The sequence below is a fragment of the Geotrypetes seraphini genome, chromosome 3 (assembly GCF_902459505.1).
Source record: "Geotrypetes seraphini chromosome 3, aGeoSer1.1, whole genome shotgun sequence".
Lineage (NCBI taxonomy): Eukaryota > Metazoa > Chordata > Amphibia > Gymnophiona > Dermophiidae > Geotrypetes > Geotrypetes seraphini.
The window spans coordinates 11694095-11718483 of NC_047086.1; the positions used below are offsets into that span (position 1 = coordinate 11694095).

Below are 24389 nucleotides of genomic sequence, written 5' to 3' on the forward strand. Positions count from 1 at the left end.
TAGTCTTTGTAATTTTTGACAGAGTGAAAAAATCGATCCACTACTCCACTCAGGATTTTGTAGACTTCAATCATATCTCCCCACGGCCGTCTCTTTTCCAAGCTGATGAGCCCTAACCTCTTTACTCTCTCCTCATATGAGAGGAGTTGGGGTGGGAAGGAGATAGGAATTAAGCCAGTGCCTATTAGCTGTACTTTATAATTCTAGGCTATGCACTCTAAAAGAGACTATCTATGCTAACAAAACACGATCCCTTACTAAGTGAGCAGAGTGCTTTCATTAAAATAAGGTCTTTGAGCTTACCTATTTAGCTTTAGGTTTCTCTTTTCCCAGGTTTGTAAGCAATTTCCCAGCAAGTCTTACCAGCAAAGATCTCTCTGTCTCTGGAAGTTCTCTACTATTTAGGATTCTGTCTATGGGGTCTCCTTTGTCCATCCATTTGTTAATTCCTTCGAAGAAGTGCAATAAGTTCGTTAGGCACGATCTCCCCTTGCAGAAACCATGTTGGCTGGTTATCAGAAGTTCGTTTCAGGCTGAATAGCAAAATGCCAACATGACCATACAGCACCCCAGGTGGGACTTGAACCCACAATCTCTGGCTCCGGAGGCCAGTGCCTTGTCCATTAGGCCACTGGGGCTAGCTTGTTTGCTTTTAACTCTATAGTCAATTGTCCTGGGAAGTACTAGAAGGCATTATCTCAGAAACCGAGTGCTGCCTTCTGCTTTTACTGCTACATCACTGGGCACTTTGGTCCCCCTCCCTCTAGAGAAGGGTTTAGTTGAAGGGCATCCAGATATACTATGTAATGAGTATAATGTATTATGTATTAGTTTTCCACCCAATATTATTATTTAAAGTTTGTATTGTATTGTCCCTATTTGACTATATTTTAATATGTTTATCGCTTAGAATTTGATTAAGCGATCAATCAAGAAAAATAATAAACTTGAAACTTGATATAAATAGTGAAAATTTACTTTATGAGTCCAGGACCAATATCAGAAAATGTTCCTTCACTAAGAGGGATGTGAATAGATGGATGGTCTCAGGTGGTGGTAAAGAGGAAGACTGATGATAGAATTCAAGAAACCATGGCATGATAGAGATCAGATCCCTTGAAGGACTCCTGAAGTTTTGGAAAGCAATAAAAGCATACCTCTTCACCTGCCTACAGCCGGTGGATTACAAAGAAATATATATTGGTACTAGATCCTCAGTATGTATCATGTTAGGATAAAATCTTGTATTAAAAAATCTTGCACTGTAGCTATGGCAAATTGTAACCAGTTAACTGTATCACGTATGTTAACCTGTAACACGTTCTCAGCTCATTGGGGAGAATGGGATAGAAAACGAATTAAAGAAATCAAAATCAAATGGGGTGTAAAGAAAGACGCCAGAAGTTAGCTTAGCAGGTTTTTAAAAAGTTTGGATAATTTTCTAAAAGGAAAGTCCATAAGCCATTATTAAGATGGACTTGGGAAAATCCACTGCTTATTTCTAGGATAAACAGAATAAAATCTGTTTTACTCTTTTGGGATCTGATCTTTGATTTTTTTATACCGATTCATCCCATCAGGAGGGCTTGACTCGGTTAACAAAATATGAATAAAATTAGACAAGAGATTAGAACAGAAACTATCCCCCTCTTCTACAAAACCGCACTAGAGCTTTTAGCGTGGGGAGCTGCGCTGAACGGCCCGTGCTGCTCCCGATGCTCATAGAGTTCTTATGTCTATTAATAAATGCCGGCTCATTGGACTTCAGAGATTTGAAAGTAAGTGTAGGAATGCCCCACAATAAACACACACACAATTTTAGAGTCAGGAGGAGGCGCTCCAAATGAATGGTCTCTCCCTCTTTTTATTGAGAATCATATCTCCATTAATTACTTAGTTAATGCTCTACAAGGTTATAATTTCATAATGCATTTACAGTGAGGATTAAACTAAGGCAATATATTGTTTATCTATATCATGTCTGTCTCAAGGCTACTATCTCACATGACATATGAATACATAATAACAGTTATAATAAAGTGATTCCCAATGTGTACCTTTCTGATATGTCTCAAATCTTACTATGGCTTCTTAAGCTCTCTTGATTAGCCTTGCTCAGGCAAAGTCTGATTGTTGCCCATATAAGGGATGCTTAAACAAGATAAGAGAAAAAGGGTAAATGTATGGTCAGGTTAATATGTAGCAAGAGTCAGGGAGGGGGGGAATGCCTCAACCTTCTGCTCAAGGTGCAACCCTTGTCCTTGCTAGAATGTATACGTGGCAGGAGGGAGAGGGAGAGAGGGAGGAAATGAGAAACAGGGCCTCAGAACCAAACCCAGGCCTAGATCCACACACAGGCCTCGATCCGCACACAGGGCCTAGGTCGGTGTGCTGACTTGGCCTGCGTTCAGAACCACCTGCATGTTAACCTTGCCTGTGTTCTGATACCCTGGATCAGAACTTATCAGATCTCCATCCCTACAAGTAAGAGCAATTTTGTACGTAATTCGATGAGCGACAGGAAGCCAATGCACCTTCTTGAGCAAGGGAGAGACGTGATTGTTTTTCTTGAATTCGTGATAATTTTAACAGCTGTATTCTGGATCAATTGGAGACGTCTAATATCCTTTTGACTTAACCCTTTATATAGCGAATTACAATAATCAATTTTAGAAATAAGAAAGTGGATCAGAATGTTGAGACTAGGATTATCTTGGAGAGGGACTAAAGATCTTATCATTTTCAGTTTATAAAAGCAGTTTTTAACGAGAGCACTAATTTGGGGTTGATAGGTTAGTTTGTTGTTGATGATGACACCTAAAATTTTAATTGATGAAACGACTTTGATTGGGATATTTTGGATAGATATTGGAACTGAAAGTTGAGGATTATCCTTCCATGGGAAGAGGACACTGCTGGATTTTGTGATACTAAGAGATAGCATATGTGTTGGAAACCTGTTCTTAGGCAGATAAATTGCTGCCTGTTCTCTATAGCAGTGGTTCCCAACCCTGTCCTGGAGGACCACCAGCCAGTCAGGTTTTCAGGATAGCCCTAATGAATATACATGAAAGAGATTTGCATGTAATGAAGATCTGCCCCATGCATATTCATTAGGGCTATCCCGAAAACCCAACTGGCTAGTGGTACTCCAGGACAGAGTTGCGGACCGCTGCTCTGTAGTAAGCAAATGTATCTTTTGTGGTTGTTTTTTCATCCAACAGCCTGGTCTTCAGAGAAGAGGTCGTTAAGCTCTTGGAATACTGTAGTATAAGCTTGGTGCTTCAGAAAAGATATCCTTTGAAGAGATATCTACCCGAGGTGGGACTTGAACCCACAATCCCAGGTTTAGAAGGCCTATGCCTTATCTTATCCATTAGGCCACTGAGGTTACATAAAGAGCCTTCCTTGTGTCTATTAAGGATCTCAACAAAGGTGAAGCATCTCTCTCCTGGGACTATTGTATGTTCTTATTCTCTCATTCTTTCACCCACCATGGGTCTTGAAGCTCAAGAATGTTGTCTTCCTCTTTCTGAGCAATCTGTCCTAGACTGTGGATGCTGTGTAGCAGATAAGTGAAGCAGTTGATCTTCTCTCTGTATAGCTCCTGAACCATGCAGAACTTGATACAAGATATAACGTGTTTGGGTCTTCTGGAAAACAGTGATCATAATATGATCAAATTTGACTTAATAACTGGAAAAATAATTAAAAGGGTCAACTGCTAAGGTTAGAATTTCAAAACAGGCATGGACATTGTTTAAAAATACCATCTTGGAAGCCCCAATCACATATTTTCCATGTATTAATAAATGTGGAAAGAAGAGCAAACAATAGCCAGACTGCTTTGGTTTCAGCTCTCTTGAAATGGGACTGCAGGACACAGTTTATCTATTTATTAAGATTTATTAACTGCCTTTATAAAGAGATTCACTCAAGGCAGTATACAGCAGGTACAATTCAACATAAAACTTACAATTTTGTTAACAGCATAACAGTAGTAAAAAGACCAAATATAAACTTAAATACAATGAATGAAGTAAAGTAAAAATCAGTGAAATTGAAACAATATTTACTGATTCCATATTGCCATGTCCCAGATGTAAGGATATACTTATCAGAAAGCTAAACCTTTAGCATACTAACACACACGCAGGAAATCCTTATACTTTTCTGAATCATGCTTTATTGAGTAAATATAGTATATGTACTCACAATTAGCAGATTTTCTCAGCGATTGGCAGCCTCGGCACAGGCTTCTTGGTTTCAATTTGATGTAGAAATAGGTGAAGGTTTGAATAGCAGAAATGAGGAAAGGACAGAGCAATTAAGTAGATTAAGGTATTCCAAGGTAGTCCAAGTCTCAGAGGTGAGAGGCTAAATCCTTCATGTGTTTGATCAGATAGCTTCAGGTAAAAAAGACTAGTTCTGTTTGGAAGGGGTGAGAATCATGTGGGCTTCCTAGACAAGAAAAAGCACTACTGATGCGTAGGGACAAAAGGTCCAAAAGAAACACCCACAAGGCTAGGAGAGCGAGAAGAAGAGACTAATAGGAACAGAGCTTGATAACAGGTTACAGAGAGAGGTCATATTCTTGCTGATCCATCAGAAAAAAGGTTGTAGAGGTGACCAGGAAATACAGCAGGAGACAAAGGATCCATGCCCAGAGAGAGAGGTGGTCTTAGAGAATGACATGGGGACAAATTTGTCCCTGTCCCCAGAGGAACTCAATTTCCCTGTCCTGTCCCCATTAGTTTTGTCATTATCCCTTTCCCTGCCCCATTCCTATAAGCTCTGCCTTAACTGTGCAAGCCTCAGACACTTATGATTTTAAGTGTTTGAGGCTTGTTCAGATGAGGATGGAGCTTGCAGGAATGGGGCAGGGATCAGAAAAGAACTCATGGGGATGGGACGGGAAAATGAGTTCCTGTAGGGACGGGGAAAAATTTGACCCTGTGTCATTCTCTACGTGGTCTTATAGGAGAAAATAATAATAATAATAATAACTTTATTTTTGTTTACCGCATTACCATGGAAGTTCTATGCGGTTAACAGATGAAGAGACTGTATATTACAGCGAAGTTACACATTTTTTTTTTGGCATAGCTACATTTACATTTTTGGCGACGCTACATTTGCGGTGAAGTTATTTTTCAGGTCGGTTACTATTGCAGAGAAGTTACATTTGTTGTAAGTTGCATATATATAGCGGAGTTCATACAGTAGTGTTACATACAGCGGTGATATATACTGCGGCGTTCGATAAAGCCGAGCAGAGGCATTAAGTAAGGGGGGTAAAGAAGAAGGAGTGATTAGTTGGATAGGGTGATCCATTTTGTTAAGCCGTTTGTGGCAGACAGAATTGGAAGAGTCGAGAGACTGAGGTAAGTCAAGGTCCGAGGAGGAGGCAAGGAAGAGGAGGGGAGAAGTTAGAGGAATTTATCAAAAAGGTAGGTTTTGATTGTCTTTCTGAACATTTGGTAGGGGGGGAATTGGAGATGAGTGCTGTGAGGCATTTGTTCCATTTGCCCGCTTGGAATGCGAGGGATCTGTTGAGAAATTTCTTGTAGAGGCAGCCTTTCAGGGAAGGAAAGGAGAACAGGTAGGTGTTTCGTGTACGAGAGGGGCCAGCGATTTCAAGGTGCTCGGATAGGTAGATTGGGGAAGAGCCTGCTAGGGTTTTGAAGCAGAGGCAGGCAAATTTGAAGATGATCCTTGCCTCCACCGGCAGCCAGTGGAGTTTAGCGTAATAGGGGCTAACGTGGTCATATTTTTTGAGGCCGAAGATGAGGCAGACAGCAGCATTTTGAACTATTCTTAAGCGTTTGATGGTGTTTTTATAGGATCCCAGGTATATGATGTTACAATAGTCCAGTATACTTAAGATTAGTGACTGGACCAGAAGACGGAAGGAGAGGTGGTCGAAATAGCATTTAATTGTGCAAAGTTTCCAGAGGGAGTAGAAGCATTTTTTTGACCTGGGCACTGGTATGATCTTCGAAGGTCAAGCATCTGTCTAGGAGGATTCCAAGGATTTTTATGGTGGGATTGATAGGATAGTCTAGGCCGTTCAATTTCAGGGAGGTGTTTGTAAGTTTATGGTTAGGACTTGCCAGGAAAATTTTGGTTTTTTCGGTGTTCAGTTTTAATTTGAATTGTGAGGTCCATAGTTCTAGTTTGGTGAGGACGGAGGAGGTGAGTTGTTCCGTCTGTTGTGTGAATGAAGTAAGGGGAATGATAATGGTGATGTCATCTGCGTATATGAATGATTCTAGGTTTAAGTCAGCGAGTGTCCGTGCCAGGGGGGCCAAGTAAATGTTAAAAAGGGAGGGGGATAGAGGGGAGCCTTGTGGGACTCCGCAGGGGTTGCGCCAGTGATGGGAGAAGGTTCCATTGCTGTGGACCTGGTAAGTACGGTTGGTTAGGAAGCTTGAGAACCAGTTTAGTACTTGGCCGGTAATGCCGATCGAGTCAAGGCAGTTGAGAAGGATATTGTGGTCGACCAGATCGAAGGCGCTGCTTAAGTCGAATTGGAGTACTAGGGCGCTTTTGCCCAGTGAGAACAGGTGGAGGAGGTAGTTGGTCAGAGCAACTAGGACAGTTTCTGTGCTGTGGTTTGTGCGGAAGCCGGATTGGGAGTCGTGAAGTATATGGAACTTTTCTAAGTAGTTCATGAGGTTGTGGTTAATAAGGCCTTCCATGAGTTTTTGGAAAAGTGGGATGTTGGCGATGGGTCTGTAGTTGGCGGTGGAGGAGATAGGTTCCTTGTTGTTTTTGAGGAGGGGGGAGACAAGGATGTGGCCAAGTTCAGTCGGGAAGTGACCTGTTGTCAGGCATAGTGAGATCCAATTGAAGAGGTCGGTTTTGAATGAGGGGGGAGCGGATTTCATGATAGTGGGTGGGCAGTTGTCTAATAGGCAATTGGAGTTAGCGTATTTTGAGTAGAGATTGAGAAAGAGGTTCCAGTCTGGGCTTTCGAAGGAGCTCCAGGTCATGTCTGTAATTGAACCTATTGTGTCTGTTGCAGGAAGGTTGAATATTGGCTCAGGACTGGGGGCTATAAGAGACGATTTTAAGGTGTGAATTTTGTTGGCAAAATAGTCTGCTAGGGTTGTAGCAGGGGGTGGGAGGTCAGAGCAGGAGCGTTTGTGTGAATCTATGTCTAGGAGGGAGTTAACTATTCTAAAGAGCGCTTTACTATTTAGAGTAGGGGAATTAATTAGTTGGGAGTAATGTTTACTGCGTTTTTCGTTGATCAGTCTTTTGTATTCGTTGACTTTCAGTCGCCAGTTGAATCTATCGTTGTCAGTCCCTGATTTACGCCATGTTCTTTCAAGTTTCCGTACTTCACGTTTTATGGCTAAGAGATCCACGTCAAACCAGTTGTTTGAGGGCCGAGGGGTTTTCTTGCGAAGTCTCAGGGGTGCGATGGTATTTAGGACTTGGTTGCTGAAGTTTTTCCAGTCTAGGTAGAAGTTGGGGTCTGGGTCGGAGTTAGAAATGCGGGTGTAATGTGACCAGAAATCTGCTGGATTAATTTTTTCTCTTGTCCAGATTATTGTCTTTGTATGGTTAGGCTTGGGTTTCCTGTCTGGTGGTTTTTTGAGCCAGGCTAGTTCGAACTGACACAGGAGGTGGTCTGACCAAGGGGTGTTAGACCAATTTTGTTCAGTGAGGCTTATGTTAGGATTAGTGGGGGTGTTGGAAAGGAAAGTGATCAGATCTAATTGGTGACCTTTATTGTGTGTTGTGGTTTGGGGGGGCTTGGTAAAGCCAATCGATGTAAGGAAGGAGAATAAGTCCACAACATTGGGGTTCTCTTCTTGCTCGAGGTGTAGGTTGATGTCTCCTGCTAAGAGGTTGTGGGTACCAGCTGCCGAGTTCGTGAGAAGGTATTCATAGTAGTCTTCTTTTGCTAGGTTCCATTTATTGGGGGGTATGTAGAATAGTGTAATGATAAGGTTGTCAATGTAGTCAGTTTTGGAGATTTTGCAGGTGAGGATTTCCAGGTTATTAATTGATTTGGAATCTAGGATTTGGAAGTGAAAGTGGTCACGGAGAATGATGGCCAGACCACCTCCCCTTTTAGAGTTTCTTGAGAGGGGGATGATTTTGTAATGTGGTGGTAGAATATCCGCTATGATTACATCCTGGTTGGAAATGAGCCAAGTTTCGGTTAGAAGTACGATTTCTAGCTGGATTTCTTCCAGCCAATCTTTGAAGAGTTGGGCCTTATTTCTAATTGAGCGAATGTTCAGGTAGGCGCCAGGAAGTGTGGATTGTTCTGGGATGAGCGAAGGTTCCGTACGTTGTAGATTTTTGAGAAAAAGCAGTGAAGATTATATAGGTAAGGAAGAGTGGCTGTAGTATGTATGAGTCTACATTACATACAATACATTGCTTGCACATTATGGCAGTAAATGACTGCAGCTTTGGTATGTATCCATTGTAAGAGGAGAGCGCGGAATATGGTACTGGAGAATTTTAGTAGGTATGGAGGACAGTGGTTGAGGTCGCAGCTTGCGTGGCTGTATTTTTTTGTAGAGTTTGTTATGATCGGACCATTGTATATTGGGGAAGTGGGACCAAGTTCTGTCTGCCGCAGCTGATTCTTTTTCTGTGGGGGGCATTGTGATCTCTTCTAGGTGGGTTGGGGTTCCAGTGAGGGTAGTCCTGGCAGTTGTGATTTTGTTTTTAAAGTATTCAGCTAGAAGGGTGGCTGAGGGGGGAGGGGTGTCATTATTGGCCAGGTAGGGTTTGGTGTCTGTGAGTTTTTTTAGTATTTGGAATAGTTTTATTGTGTCGGGTTTCTTTGCCTATTAGGTTGGTGTAGTGTGTCTTTCTTTTTTCTTTTAGTTTTATCTTGTATTGTCGGTTTAGTTTTCTCCATGCTGTTTTTGTGGTTTCTTGTTTGTTCTTTCTCCATATTCTTTCTAGTCGTCTGCATTGTCTTTTGAGTAGGAGTAGTTCGTTATCGAACCATTTATTTGAACCTCTCCAATGTAGAGAGAACGAGAGGGCACTCTCTAAAGTTGAAAGGGGATAGATTCTGTACAAATGTAAGGAAGTTCTTCTTCACCCAGAGAGTGGTAGAAAACTGGAACGCTCTTCTGGAGTCTGTTATAGGGAAATACACCCTCCAGGAATTCAAAACAAAGTTGGACAAGTTCCTGCGAAATTGGGATGTACGCAGGTGAGGCTGGACTCATTTAGAGCACTAGTCTTTGACCTAAGGGCCGCCGTGTGAGTGGACTGCTGGGCAGAATGGACCACTGGTCTGACCCAGCAGCAGCAATTCTTATGTTCATGTTATCTGAACAATAGCAACACAAAGCTCTCCACTACCAGGCTCATTGTGAAATACAAAACCTGAAAAGGGGCTCCATATTTTGTACTGAATAAAGACATCTGCAATTAATATTTCACAAAGCTAACATATTTCAATTAATAAATTCCAAATAAAACACTTTATTCTACCCTAATATTGTGCAAAATATAAAGATAGCAGATGTAAATTTGAAATAACTGAGAAATAGCAATCATCACTTCACAATTTAACAAACAGAAATGAAACAAATAATGGAAAATAAGACAATATCATTTTATTGGACTAATCCATTGTTTCAATTAGTTTTCAGAGGCCAAATCCTTCTTCTTCAGGTCAGTACAGTATACTGCTGTTATTGTATCTTATCCTGACCTGAGGAAGAGGATTTAGTCCAAGAAAAAGATTGCTTTATAAAATTTCATGGAGAACCCATCAGATCCTGGGGCTGTACAGGATTTCAATGCCTGTATCGCTTTTGTTATTTCTTTGCCATGGAGTGACCTATTTATTAATGTACATTAGGTGTCAGTAAGTTTGGGCATACCTGTGTCTTCCAAATAATCTGTAATATCTGGCCCACTATATGGGCCCGGGCTCACATAAAAAGCCTCAAAGTAGCGGTAGAATCGATCTGAAATTTCTATTGGTTGTGTCAGAGTGTTACCCTGAGTGTTCTTTAAGTGAGATATATATCCTAACCCCTGCCAGTTCTTAGTGATGGTAGCCAGGAGCTTCCTTGTTTTATTTCCATATCTGTAATATTTATATTTGCAAAATAATAGGGACTTTTTTTTAGTGAATAAGCAATTTCAGGGCTATCTGTGCCGCCAGATGTCCCTCATGGTAACGACTTTTTAGGAGAATATAATATCTTGAGCTATCCTTTTCCTATGGGTTGATAAATACACAATAATGTCACCACGGAGGCCATTAGCGGTCTCCCAAAACAATATTGGGTCATGAAGGTGTTGGGAGTTAAATTGCAGATATTCTTCCTATTTTGTCTGTAAATAAGCTACAAAGTTGGTGTCTCCACTTAAATAAGCGGGGAATCTCCACCCAGTCCCACAAAAGAAATATCCACCCATATTAAGCTGTGATCAGATACCTCCATATGGCCAATCCTCACATCCTCAACATGAGAAAAGAGAGACTCCAAGAACAATATACGATATAGTTTATTCTGGAAAATGTACTGTGTGTTCTAGATTGGTGCGTGTAATCATGTTCCGTTGGATGGAGGAGTCTCCAAGGGCCAACCAAATTCAGGGAGCAACACAAGTATGGGATACCTCGAGTTGTTGTGCCTGTGTTTCTTCAGTTAGGTATAGACCTGTCTAGAGCTGGGTGGAGTACCTGGTTAAAGTCTCTGGCCACAATAAGGGGCAATGTTGATTCCTGAAGGCCCAAATTCACCAAATGTTGAAAAAATATGTGAGAATAAACATTAGGACCATAAATTATCCAGAACCTGAAAGTCTATCCTTGTAGGAAGAAATGGGCCAAGTGAAACCTGCCTTGTATATGCTATTGTACTATCGACACTGCACTTTGCAGACCTTTACAGATTAATAGGGTGACCCCAGCCTTTTTGTTTGGAAAAGAAGCGTATTACAAGTCCCCAACCCATCTCCGATATAATTTTTTATGCTCTTCGTCAGTCAATTTTGTTTCCTGTAAACAAGCTATGTCTACCCAGTGGTGTTTCAATTGTGTGAGAATATTTGTCCTCTTTACAGATGATATAATACCTGACATATTCCAGGAGAATAATTGTACTATTTGGTCACCCAGATTGTACTCAGGTAAATGTGTTCAGGACATATAATTCATGAAAATGGCCCTGGTTGTCCAGCCCCACCCAAGGATGCAAGAGGTGCTTTCTGAGTACACTCCTCACCCCCAATACTCAATATCATCAAATTCCCAATAGTGAAATCTATGATCAGTTTGTTGGTGTTGTTCCAAAAAACACTATCCCCTCACCCCACCCAACCCAATTTGCTACCAAGTTAAAAAAAAAAAACGGTTCCATAATTTCCTAAAAGTCCATACGCCATTATTAAGATGGACTTAGGAAAATCCACTGTTTGTTTCTAGGATAAGCAGCATAAAATCTGATTTCTCTTTTGGGATCTTTTCAGCTACTTGAAATCTGGATTGGCCTTTATTAGAAACTTTTTTAGCTCCAGCACACTAAACGGAGCAAATGTTCTTGGCAGCACGCCAAACGCAGCAAATTTTTTTGGGGCGGCACATTATAATTGAAATGATAGAACTATAAAACCAACAAAAAATTAAAAATTTGAGTTATTTATTTATTTAAAGTTCTTTAACGCTATGAACGTAGGAGCTGTTACCACTGCCGCCAGCGCTAAAAACTGTGCTACGCTTTTGTAAAAGGGGGGTAAGCTATATATGGGTTGTAATAACGGCAAAACTAAAGTAGATAGAATAGAATTGATAATGCGATGGATGTGCTTGTTTTTGAGTGCAAATTAACTCAAAACACGGCTCGATAGTTGACAAGCAAACACGCATTTCATCATTCACCATCTACAGTCATTCTCTGTTTTTCAATTTCATTTCTATTACAGCTGAAAATCCAAGTTCGCAAAGATAAGGAGATCCAAACAGTAACAAAAGCCTTGATTGCTTTGTTGCTCAAGTTAGGGTAACTACTGCATAAAAATTAAAAATAAAATTACTTGCAGTTAGTTTCAAGGACCAATCACGTCAAAGAATGATGCTTGTCTGGGCGGTCGTATCCTTACACACACAGACACTTAAAAACATTGACAGACTCTTGTGTACACGATGTACTGTACTTGTCATCTGTTCTAGTGGTGGAAACAAAGTCTGTCAAAATTCAAGAAAGTGTGGGATAGGCACGTGGGATCTCTTAGAGCAGGGGTGTCAAAGTCCCTCCTCGAGGGCCACAATCCATTTGTGTTTTCAGGATTTCCCCAATGAATGTGCATGAGATCTGTTTGCATGCACTGCTTTCATTGTATGCTAATAGAACTCATGCATATTCATTGCGGAAATCTTGAAAACCCAAATGGATTGCGGCCCTTGAGGAGGGACTTTGACACCCCTGTCTTAGAGAGAGGAAGAGATCGTGGTTACTGCGGATGGGCAAACTGGATGGGTCATTTGGCCTTTATCTGCCATCATGTCTCTATAAGCATAAAGCTCTATGACATCACAATGCAGGTGTAAAGAGCCTTAGCCAATAGGGAGAGGAGGAGATAGTGGATGCTGCGGATGGGTCATTTGGCCTTTATCTGCCATCATGTTTCTATGTTTCCATACTTATGAAGGAAATTTTTAAAAATAAAGTAAAATTCTGGAATCTCTTCAGGGCACACCATTGTGCCATGGAACACAGTTTGAGATACTGCTGTACGGTATGTTTTTATCATCACTAGGTGGCAGCATTTGACCACTCAGATGCTAAAAGTCCTCTGAATTCTCAAAGCAGGTACTAACATTACTACTGTTATTAAACAATTATATATTCAGCACTGTACATAATCCCTATTCCTTAGATCTTACTGTGTAGTTGACAAATTTTGAGGGAAGGGATCCTTGTATTCTATAAAATCTAGGGTGGGTGTGGGTCAGTAGTGAAGTAAAGGTAAGTAGCCACCCCTTGCCCTCCTCTCCACGCACCCACTCCTTCTGTGCCCCCCCCCCCCACTCCATCAAAAATGACAAAGACTAGGGGGCACTCGATGAAGTTACAGGGAAATACTTTTAAAACCAATAGGAGGAAATATTTTTTCACTCAGAGAAAAGCTCTGAAATGCATTGCCAGAGGTTATGGTAAAAGTGGATAGTGTAGCTGGTTTTAGGTTTGGACAAGTTCTTGGAGGAAAAGTCCATAGTCTGTTATTGAGAAAGATATGAGACAAGTCACTGCTTGCCCTGGATCGGTAGCATGGAATGTTGCTACTCTGGGGATTCCGCATGGAATGTTGCTACTCTTTGGGATTCTAGAATCTTGTTACTCTCTGGGATTCCGGAATCTTGCTATTCTTTGAGATTCTGTATGGAATGTTGCTACTCTTTGGGTTTTGGCCAGGTTCTAGGGACCTGGATTAGCCACTGTGAGAACGGGTTACTGGGCTTGATGGACCCAGTAAGGCTATTCTTATGTTCTTATGAATGACCTGTTCTTTGATTTCGGTGCAACACCTAGGGGTCCTTTTATCAAGCTGCGGTAGGGAGTTTAACGTGTGTTAAACCACCTGCTGCGCTAGCCGCTAACGCCTGCATTGAGCAGGCGTTAGTTTTTTAGCCGGCCGCGGGGGTTAGCGCACGATGAAATGTCCAACACACTAACCCCGCTAGCGCGGCTTGATAAAAGGACGCCCTAGTCTTGGCTTCCTGTGGCCTGGATATTTTTCATAGTTCCATTTATTTCTGGATTATTCAGGACTGACACAGACCATTTAACTTTGTTCAGGAACGCTAGCTTCATGGCTCAGTCAGCACTAAGGCTTTTCTAAATGGTTCTCTGAAGAAGTACAAACGAAACGGATCCGTCAGAGTCAGTTATGTTTAAAACAGTTTTATTAGGTTTTATATATAAACAGAAACAAGATCAGCCAGATCATCAAGCAAGTTACCTAATCATCACTACTGTACCCAATTTATCCACCCTCCAACCCCCATCCCCCCCCATCATTATGTTAGTACTTTGTCAGGCACGGCCTTGACTGGAACTATCCGGGACAGATTGTCGGAAGCCTTTTGCCTAACTGCTCAGGAACCCATACCACTACGTTTCCACCACAGATTTCTACAGGAATTGGCTGGAGAAGTGGACTATGCTTTATTGGCCTCTAAATGGACACAAGATTTGCAGATTACTATTTCGGTGGACATGCTAAAACGGAGTTTTTCAATGGGCATGAAACTACAGCTATCAGTAGCAGAAAAAGAACGATACTACAAGTTCCTAGTCCGGGCTTATTTTGCTCCTGTCCGGGCGTTTCGGGCACATGTCAGTCCTACTGATTGTTGCTTGAAGTGTGCGGCCCCGAGAGCCTCTTTGGGTCATATGTTTTGGCACTGTCCGGGCATACAGGCTTACTGGAAACGTATCTGCTTGCATGTACAATCCATCTGGAACTGCACTTGGATGCCTACTAATACATACTTATTCACGTTAAAACTTACCATGAAGCCCATCCGTCCAGGTGCTGCGGCGTTTGCTAGAAAGACCATCTTCGTAGGACTTAAAACTATACTCCAATGCTGGTTGTCTCCACACACGCCAACGGTTTCCCAGTGGCGCACGCAAATGATCCAGTTGGCAGGTTATGAACGATTATCCATTGCAGATATGAACTCTAAGGCTGGTTTATTGTACCTACGCTGCTGGGTACCATTCTGTTCCACACTAACACCGGTTGTACGCAGTAGATTGTTGAATTGACCTAACTGTAATAGAGGCTGTCAGAGTCAGTTATTGTGCCAATAAGATAAGTGGTTTCTATGAATTTTTTGATATTACAAACAGAGTCAGTTTCATCAATGACCTAGAAGAAGGAACGTCAGTGAGATCATCAAATTTGCAGATGACACAAAACTATGCCGGGCAATCAGATCGCAGAAGGATAGCGAGGAGCTCCAGAGTGACTTGTGTCAGTTAGAGAAATGGGTGAAGAAATGGCAGATGAAGTTTAATGTGGAAAAGAGCAAAGTAATGCATTTAGGCAGAAAGAACAAGGAACACGAGTATAGAATGTCAGGTGCAACTCTGGGTAAGAGCGAACAAGAAAAGGACCTGGGTGGACTGATAGATAGGACCCTGAAACCATCGGCACAATGCGTGGCAGCGGCAAAGAAAGCAAACAGAATGTTAGGCATGATAAAGAAAGGAATCACAAGTAGATCGGAGAAAGTTATAATGCCGCTTTATAGGGCAATGGTCAGACCACACTTGGAATACTTCGTCCAACATTGGTCTCCCTACCTATAGAAGGATATAAAACTGCTGGAGAGGGTGCAGAGAAGAGCAACGAAGCTAATAAAAGAGATGGAGAACTTGGAATACGAGGAAAGACTTAAGAGACTGGGATTGTTCTCCCTTGAGAAAATGAGACTGCGAGGGGATATGATTGAGAATTTCAAAATGCTGAAAGGAATCGACAAAATAGAGCAGGAAAAAAAATTTATTTACAATGTCCAACGTGACACGGACAAGAGGACATGGACTGAAGCTAAGGGGGGACAAGTCCAGGACAAATATCAGGAAGTTCTGCTTCGCGCAACGAGTGGTGGACACCTGGAATGCTCTCCAAGAGGAGGTTATTGTGGAATCCACCGTTCTAGGATTTAAAAGCAAACTAGATGCACATCTCCTTACAAGAGACATAGAGGGATATGGGTGACTAAAATTATGCCAGGTGTACACCTGGCTGGGCCACTGCATGTGTGGATCGCTGTACTTGGTGGACCGAAGGTCTAATCCAGAGATGGCGGTTCTTATGTTCTTATGAATAGCAAGATTCCGGAATCCCAGAGAGTAGCAACATTCCAGAGCTGAGATTGTGACATGGACAAGAGGACATGGACTGAAGCTAAGGGGGGACAAGTCCAGGACAAATATCAGGAAGTTCTGCTTCACGCAACGAGTGGTGGACACCTGGAATGCTCTCCCAGAGGAGGTTATTGCGGAATCCACCGTTCTAGGATTTAAAAGCAAACTAGATGCACATCTCCTTACAAGAGACATAGAGGGATATGGGTGACTAAAATTATGCCAGGTGTACACCTGGCTGGGCCACTGCATGTGTGGATCGCTGTACTTGGTGGACCGAAGGTCTAATCCAGAGATGGCGGTTCTTATGTTCTTATGAATAGCAAGATTCCGGAATCCCAGAGAGTAGCAACATTCCAGAGCTGAGATTGTGACATGGACAAGAGGACATGGACTGAAGCTAAGGGGGGACAAGTCCAGGACAAATATCAGGAAGTTCTGCTTCACGCAACGAGTGGTGGACACCTGGAATGCTCTCCCAGAGGAGGTTATTGCGGAATCCACCGTTCTAGGATTTAAAAGCAAACTAGATGCACATCTCCTTACAAGAGACATAGAGGGATATGGGTGACTAAAATTATGCCAGGTGTACACCTGGCTGGGCCACTGCATGTGTGGATCGCTGTACTTGGTGGACCGAAGGTCTAATCCAGAGATGGCGGTTCTTATGTTCTTATGAATAGCAAGATTCCGGAATCCCAGAGAGTAGCAACATTCCAGAGCTGAGATTGTGACATGGACAAGAGGACATGGACTGAAGCTAAGGGGGGACAAGTCCAGGACAAATATCAGGAAGTTCTGCTTCACGCAACGAGTGGTGGACACCTGGAATGCTCTCCCAGAGGAGGTTATTGCGGAATCCACCGTTCTAGGATTTAAAAGCAAACTAGATGCACATCTCCTTACAAGAGACATAGAGGGATATGGGTGACTAAAATTATGCCAGGTGTACACCTGGCTGGGCCACTGCATGTGTGGATCGCTGTACTTGGTGGACCGAAGGTCTAATCCAGAGATGGCGGTTCTTATGTTCTTATGAATAGCAAGATTCCGGAATCCCAGAGAGTAGCAACATTCCAGAGCTGAGATTGTGACATGGACAAGAGGACATGGACTGAAGCTAAGGGGGGACAAGTCCAGGACAAATATCAGGAAGTTCTGCTTCACGCAACGAGTGGTGGACACCTGGAATGCTCTCCCAGAGGAGGTTATTGCGGAATCCACCGTTCTAGGATTTAAAAGCAAACTAGATGCACATCTCCTTACGAGAGGCATAGAGGGATATGGGTAACTAGAATTCCGCCTCGCCGGACTTGATGGACCGAAGGTCTGATCCGGAAACGGCGCTTCTTATGTTCTTATGATAAACTGAAATCTTTATTTATGATAAAATTGCCATTTTGCACAGAACTTTTTATATGACCTCATACAACTTTATTATTAACTTTGACAATCGGAATAACTTTATTTATAGAAAATGATAAAATTTACTGAAAATTTTTTTAAAATATCAATTATAGCAGTTAATGAATTATTGCATTCACATGAAAAGGATGGAGGAGGACCAATGATTGAAAGCATAACATTGCATTTGTTGGCTGTTTTGCGACGTAGCAATACGGTCTGAGGTTTTGCCGCCTTCCATTTATGATCTATCAGTGCAATTGAATTAACAAAGTTACGTTTTCTTTCATTCCACTTTCTTTGGGTATAAGTCGAAGTCTTCTCCAGGTTCTGCACTAGGAATAACTCCTGTTTTCCTGTTGGGTGTCCCTAATATCTGAGTCCCATAGAGTAAAAATGAGAAAGAAAAGCAGAGCAAGTGCCCCCATTACTTGCAGGTAGGGCTGTTCCAACTATTAGACATGATGAGGCAGTTGCCTAGGGCAGCAAACAATAGGTCCTGATAGCCAATGAAAAAACACAAGGTTACTAGCATGGAGAATGGACAATTTCAAATAAGCCGGGAGAGGTAATTTTGGGGTTATCAAGATTTTTTGTTTGTTTGTGGGGAGGGGGGAGACAAAGAGCTTCAAAGTATATTGGAGGCAGAGGAGAACAATGTTGACAATTTGCCTAGGGATAGAGCTACCATTATGTATTTATTCAGTTTTCTCTACTGTTCTCCCAGGGAAACTCAGAACAGTTCATATGAATCTATTCAGATACTCAAGCATTTTCCCTGTCTGTCCTGGCGGACTCACAATCTATCTAAAGTACTTGGGACAATGGGGGGATTAAGTGACTCGCCCAGGGTCACAAGGAACAGCAGGGTGGGCTTGAACCCACAACCTCAGGATGCTGAGGCTGTAGCTTTAACCACTCTAGAAATCAGGCTATAGGAAAAATGAGCCAAGTAAAGGACAGTCAAGCTATTGTGACATCACTGATGAAGTTGGCTCTTAGGCATTGGTGGAATGAGGCATTATGATGTCACAATGCCAGCTCTGGTTATCACATTATTTGTTTATTCAATTTTCTTTGCTGTTCTCCCAGAGGTCACAATGGTTCACATGAATTGATGCAGGTATTCGAGCATTTTTCTCTGTCTATCCTGATGGGTTCACAATCTATGGGGGGATTAAGTGACTTGCCCAGGGTCACAAGGAGCAGTGTGGGTCTGAAATTAAAATGTAGAGAAAGTGAGCCAAGTAAAGGACAATCCAGCCATTTTGACATCACTGATGAGGTTGGCTCTTATTGGTGGAAGGAGGCATTATGACATCACAATATCAGCTTTGGTTATCAGAGACTGAAACTTTTCTATACTGTTCTCCCAGGGGGGCTCAGAATGGTTCACATGAATTTATTCAGGTATTCGAGCATTTTACCCTGTCTGTCCCGGTGGGCTCTCACTCTTTCTAATGTACCTGGGGCAATGGGGGGTTTAAGTGATTTGCTCAGGGTCACAAGGAGCAACATGGGCTTGAACCCACAACCTCAGGGTGCTGAGACTATAGCTTTTTACCACTGCGTCACATGGTCCCCACGGCCACGCCCTGTTCTGGCACAACCCTGCCCAGTCCCGTCTTGGCTCTGCCCCTCCCAATTCTGCCTCAAGCCCCATCACATTCCACCCCCTGCCCCGCCCCCACAAACCTCTTCTCTTCTTCCTCAACAATCGCTGGCCGCATCTGGAGCATGCGCAGCTGTGTGTGATATCATCTGCACATGCTCAGAGACCCTACAGATGTGTCGGGGCTTTCCAAAACCCGGACAAACTGCCAGGTTTCGTAAAGTCCTTCCGGGCACCTGGACGGTCCTCTAATAAGAGAACACGTCCGGGTTTCCCTGGACATCTGGTTCTGATTCTCTATTGCATTCAGTTGTGTGTTTGCCCTCACTGTTCCCTCTAAAACAGTGGTCTCCAACTCCAACCCTTTGCAGGGCCACATTTGGGATTTGTAGGTACTTGGAGGGCGTCAGAAAAAAGAGTGAATGTCTTATTAAAGAAATGACAAATTTGCAGGAGGTAAAACTCTTTATAGTTTATAAATCTTTCCTTTTGGCTAAGTCTTAATAATAATATTGTCATTTATAGCTAAAGAGACATATGATCAAGAAACTCTTTTATTTTACTTTTGCGATTATGATAAACATACCGAGGGCCTCAAAATAGGACCTGGCGGGCCGCGAGTTTGAGACCATTGAGTTAAGGGGAACAGTTAATCTGCTGGCTGGGTTGGAGGGCAGAGGGGAGAACAGGACAATCAAGCCATTGTGACATCACTGATGAGGCTGGCTCTTATTGGTGGAATGAGGCATTATGACATCACAATCTCAGCTCTGCTTCTCAAAGGCAAACAGGATGTCATGGTTACAGTTTAGCCAGTGGGCTCCAACTCCAACCCTTTGCAGGGCCACATTTGGGATTTGTAGGTACTTGGAGGGCCTCAGAAAATATAGTTAATATTTTATTTAAAAAAATGACAATTTTGCATGAGGTAAAACTCTTTATAGTTTATCAATCTTTCCTTTTGGCTAAGTCTTAATAATAATATTGTCATTTATAGCTAAAGAGACATATGATCCAGAAACGGTTTTATTTTACTTTTATGACTATGATAAACATACTGAGGGCCTCACGGGGGCTGATGCTTCAATATTGCATTTTCACTTGTTAGGAAGTCCTGCACTACTAAAATTGTGATAGTGTCCTAAGACCAAGATGGCGTCGAAGAGAGACAGACGCGAGTGCCTTTTTGGGATGATCTTTTGACAATCGCTGAACTTACCTCAAAAGTTCTTTTTCTTCCTTGAGGTATGGGGAGGCATAAAGGAAGTTCCCGGCCTGGTCCTCCAGTGGCCGGGAACTTGTGGTGACTAGTTCAAGTGACTATCTCCGGATCAGCCCTGCGCCAAGCGACGGGGATAACGCTGGCTTCGGCTAAAACTTAGGGGAGGAAGTTTTCATGGGGACACCAGGAAATACTTCTTCACCGAGAGGGTGATCGATAGATGGAATGGACTTCCACGTCAGGTGGTCGAGGCCAGTAGCACGCTAGACTTCAAAGGACGATGGGACAGGCAGATGGAGTCGCTACAAAGGTATAGCAGAAGATAGTTTCTCGAGGGAGGGAGGGATCCTGATTGGGCAGACTTGTTGGGCCGCTGGCCCTTTTCTGCCGTCGTGTTCTATGTTTCTATGAACGCTTGAACCAGTCTCGGATCTTAGTATGGAATAAACCCATTCCAAACTAAGGTCCGGACCTGGGGCAGGCTCCTCTCCAACCCGGAAGAACCCAGCAGGAGTAGAGGCAGCTCCCCTCCCTCCTCCCTCTGAGAGGAAGAGTTGGTGTTGAGTTCTGGAGGAGTAACGGGAGGGAAGTCAGTGGCTGAGGATTGCCACGTTGAAGCCCAGACATCGGCATCCTGCGTGGGAGCTACTGGAGTGTTGCCCTTCCAGAGAGAAGACATTCAATTTGGAGATGCGCTTTGGAAGGATATCGAGATCATAGATTCTAATTTGAGGAAAGCAGTAACTGCACTACGATATGATAATGTCTCTGTCAACTCCATGGTGAATACTCAAGGTGAACTGTTGAGAGAACATGGCGACGGTATCCAAAAGCATGAAGAACAGATTAACCAAATGAAGACTTTAGAAATGGAGATTATTAACGAGAGATCGTATATCCAGAAAAAGTTAGAATTTGTGGAAAATAGGCAAAGGAAAAATAACTTGAGGATGTTAAATTTTCCCAAAACTCCAGTCGTGTCAGTGGTTGAAAAGGGTCCCACGACAACAAGAGGGCATCCGTTGAAAATCAGGGGCGGGAAACTACGAGGTGACACCAGGAAATTCTTTTTCACTGAAAGAGTGGTTGATCGCTGGAATAGTCTTCCACTACAGGTGATTGAGGCCAGCAGCGTGCCTGATTTTAAGGCCAAATGGGATCGGCACATGGGATCTCTTCACAGGGCAAAGGTAGGGGAGGGACATTAAGGTGGGCAGACTAGATGGGCCGTGGGCCCTTATCTGCCGTCTATTTCTATGTTTCTATGTTTCTACATGAGAGAGATAGTGTAAATTTCAACTGAAAATCGACCTCCAATATTAAGAGCTCAATATCTCTCGCTGGGTAACAAATTAGGAAGTTCTACTCCCACTGACACGGCTGGAGCGGTTGGTGTAGGGATACCAAATGCATGGATTTCCCCGGACATGCACTCCTTTTGAAGACATGTCCCCGGGGTCTGGACGGCTTTTCAAAAACCCGTCTCTTTGTCCGGGATATGAAAAGAAATCACGTCGGGAGGGGGCATCCGCCTATATGCGGATGCAATGTGGTGATGTCAGGTGCACGAACGCATGCGTGTGATGTCATCACATCCGTGCATGTGTGGATGCCTTCCTGCCCGATGAGCAGGCAGCGGAGGGGCGGGGCTGGGGGGAAAAGCTGAGGGCGGAGCTGGGGCGTAATGGGATGGGAATGAGTGGAACTGGGTAGGCCGGGGGGGGGGGGCCCGAGTCTAGGGGTCAGGATTTTACTGACATAAAATGTGGCAACTCTCAAGGTTGGTGGTAAGATGAATTTAACACATTTTCTGGAAAATTCTTTGGACGTAATTACGGAGAGGGCTACTCTCATTGTGACCTTTGCTTTGGAATTGGATAGGGACTTAATTCTTTGGGCTTATTTCAGACGTACGAATGAGCAATTTCTAGGTTCAATCGTGCGTTTGTTTCCTGATTTATCTCAAGTGACACAGTACAGAAGGAAGGACTTTTTGGCATAGAGGTCTTGAGTCCTGGCTTTGGGAACATCCTTTCTATTAACATTAGGTAGTAAAAGTGTCTTATTCTTTGAACCAAAGCAATTGCTGGACTTCATTGTGGCTAAGGAAGAGTAGATTAGATAACTGCGGGGAAAATGCCCCCCGCAGGATTGTAGGATATGCGGAATAGAAATTATTTTAAAAATTTTTAAAAAGAAAGGGGAGGAGTAATGATAAGGCCGATAGTCTCTTCCATAGCTGCCAACTTGTTCTCCTGTATTGTCCTTTTTGAAATAAAGTGGTACCTCAGAATCCAAACGCCCCAGAATTCGAATGACTTGGAATCCAAACTTTTTTTTGTAGTAAATTTTGTCTTGGAATCCGAACGCCCTGCACATTGTATGTGTGTGCTTGTGCCCCAGAATCTGAATGCTGCTTTGGAATATTTGTTAATATTTTACCGTAAAATCCAGTGTATTTTCCTAGAAAAGCGGAGACTTAGAGGGGACATGAGGGAGATTTACAAGATCATGAAGGGCATAGAGAAAGTGGAGAGGGACAGATTCTTCAATCTTTCGAAAACTACAAGAACGAGGGGGCATTCGGAAAAATTGAGAGGGGACAGATTCAGAACCAATGCTAGGAAGTTTTTCTTCACCCAAAGGGTGGTGGACACCTGGAATACGCTTCCAGAGGGTGTGATAGGACAGAGTACAGTATTGGGGTTCAAGAAGGGATTAGATAATTTCTTGAAGGAAAAGGGGATAGAAGGGTCTAGATAGAGGATGACTATACAGGTCCTGGACCTGATGGGCCGCCGTGTGAGCGGACTGCACTGCTGGGCATGATGGACCTCTGGTCTGACCCAGCAGAGGCACTTCTTATGTTCTTTTGTTCAAATTTGAGCATGTGGGACCCAGGAATGGATTAATCCAGTTTCTATTCTTTTCAATGAGAAAAATTGTCTTGGAACTCGAACGGGGTTCTGGAACGGATTAAGTTTGGATTCCAAGGTATCACTGTATATGATTTTTTCCTTTCTTGGTCTCTTAATTGTGGACTAAATAATGATATATATTTTCCTATCTTGTGATTTAGTGACTTTATTATTATAGATCTGTATTCAAGTATTGTATGCTTGTCTTTAAGATTGTAAAATAGCAAAAATATTTTTTAAAAAAGAAATATTGATAGTGAAACAGCAGCTCCCTAGGGTGACAAGATTTCATCAGTAAAAAAGGAGGACCCGTGGCCCTGCCTCCGCCCACTACACCCAGCCCTGCCCCCAGTCCCACCCCCACACAAACTTTGTCTCTTTATTCTCGAATTCACATCACCTTGCATCTGCTATGCTCAGAGGCCCTCCAGACGTGGCCCTGAGCTAAGGGCCTTCCAAAATCCAGGCAAACTGGATAGCAAGATTCCGGAATCCCAGAGAGTAACAAGATTCTAGAATCCCAAAGAGTAGCAACATTCCATACAGAATCTCAAAGAATAGCAAGATTCCGGAATCCCAGAGAGTAACAAGATTCTAGAATCCCAAAGAGTAGCAACATTCCATACAGAATCTCAAAGAATAGCAAGATTCCAGAATCCCAGAGAGTAGCAATATTCCATACAGAATCTCAAAGAATAGCAAGATTCCAGAATCCCAAAGAGTTGCAACATTCCATGCTACCGATCCAGGGCAAGCAGTGGCTTCCCCCATGTCTTTCTCAATGACAGACTATGGACTTTTCCTCCAGGAATTTATCCAAACCTTTTTTAAAACCAGCTACCACAACCTCTGGCAATGTGTTCCAGAGCTTAACTGCTAGTGCCCTTCAAATGTAATAAATTGATATAAAAGAAAAGAAAAGAAAGGAAAACTCTTGGACTACCTTAATACATTTTATTGACAAAGCTGGCATAAAATAGAAATTTCTGTTTTCAAAAGCTTGTCAGAAATGTAGTTACTCCAATGAAAATGGCATTACCTGTATTTTATTTCCAGGCTGAATTCTGTAAGAATAGAGCACCGAATGCAGAGAAATAAAACCCAAAGTGGATCACCAAGTTCTGAGAAACGGACCTGAGTGTGTATGTATTATGTATATGTACGAGGGGGTACTGAAAAGTTCTCAGTCCAAACAACCGGCTTCCAAAATTCTGAGCCTTATTTTGCCCCACGTCATTTTGGTCTCTGTTGGGCTGAGAACTTTTCAGCCCCTGTGTGTGAGGTGGGAGGGCAGAGGGATTCAGCCACAAGAGGGAGGGACAGAGAGAAGAGGAGGGAGGGAGGGAGGGAGG

General features: G+C 42.8%; 1 non-coding gene across 1 annotated transcript; it reads right to left on the reverse strand.

Annotated features, from left to right (window-relative positions):
- Window positions 1-565: 565 nt before the first annotated feature.
- Window positions 566-638, reverse strand: TRNAR-CCG. Its single transcript has one exon. It is a non-coding gene; the product is annotated as a tRNA-Arg (tRNA).
- Window positions 639-24389: the final 23751 nt, after the last annotated feature.